General features: G+C 54.7%; 1 pseudogene; it reads right to left on the bottom strand.

Moving 5' to 3' along the window:
- Positions 1-213: 213 nt before the first annotated feature.
- On the bottom strand, positions 214-318 carry LOC134990190 (U2 spliceosomal RNA; annotated as a pseudogene).
- Between the last annotated feature and the right edge of the window lie 413 nt (positions 319-731).

Here is a 731-nt window from a genome sequence, read left to right on the forward strand (position 1 = left end):
AGAGCTTCTCCGGCGAAGTCCCTTTTCTCCACGCAGTCTTGCTGGCGGAGGGGGGGTATCTTCTCCAGAGGGCAGAGCAAAAAAGTCTAACCCTCTGCTGTAGCTGGGGGAGCGTTGCAAATCTTCACCCTCTTCAAGCGATCTTCTCCTTCTCCTCGCAGTCTCGACTTCCGATTTTTTCTGGCTTCTCGGCCCGGGTGCAGCTTAGCCCTGAGAAGGACAATTGTCGGTCCAAGAAACAAGGTAGCACCGTCAGTCAGCGTGAACTGATAAGAACAGATACTACACTTGATCTTAGCCAAAAGGCCGAGAAGCGATAACCCGAATGTGGGCTGAGGGACCGGCGCAACCGAAACAGGATCTACAATCCATCATGGAGAATCACCCTCCCCCACGCACGCTTACGCTATACTATCTGCAGATTGACTTGACTTTGGTTGGCGGCGGCGATCCCAGCAAAGAAGAGGGAGAAGGAAGGAGAAGTCCGGACTGACAAGCAGGCAGTCACCCAGGCGCGCGCGCAACCACATTCCATCACTCACTCCTGCATCGTGAGTTTTCTCTCCTCTCCTGTCTTGCTGGCTGCTTGACTGACTGACTGGCTGGCTGATGCACAATCATTTGCATTTGGTCCGCCTCCGACAACCACACCCACCAGACGTCTGCCGCCCGTCCCGTCTGTCCCTGCTGGCTCCGTGCTTATCACATTGACACAATGCTATGCACTTGCA

The sequence above is a fragment of the Pseudophryne corroboree genome, unplaced genomic scaffold (assembly GCF_028390025.1).
Source record: "Pseudophryne corroboree isolate aPseCor3 unplaced genomic scaffold, aPseCor3.hap2 scaffold_1150, whole genome shotgun sequence".
Classification (NCBI taxonomy): domain Eukaryota; kingdom Metazoa; phylum Chordata; class Amphibia; order Anura; family Myobatrachidae; genus Pseudophryne; species Pseudophryne corroboree.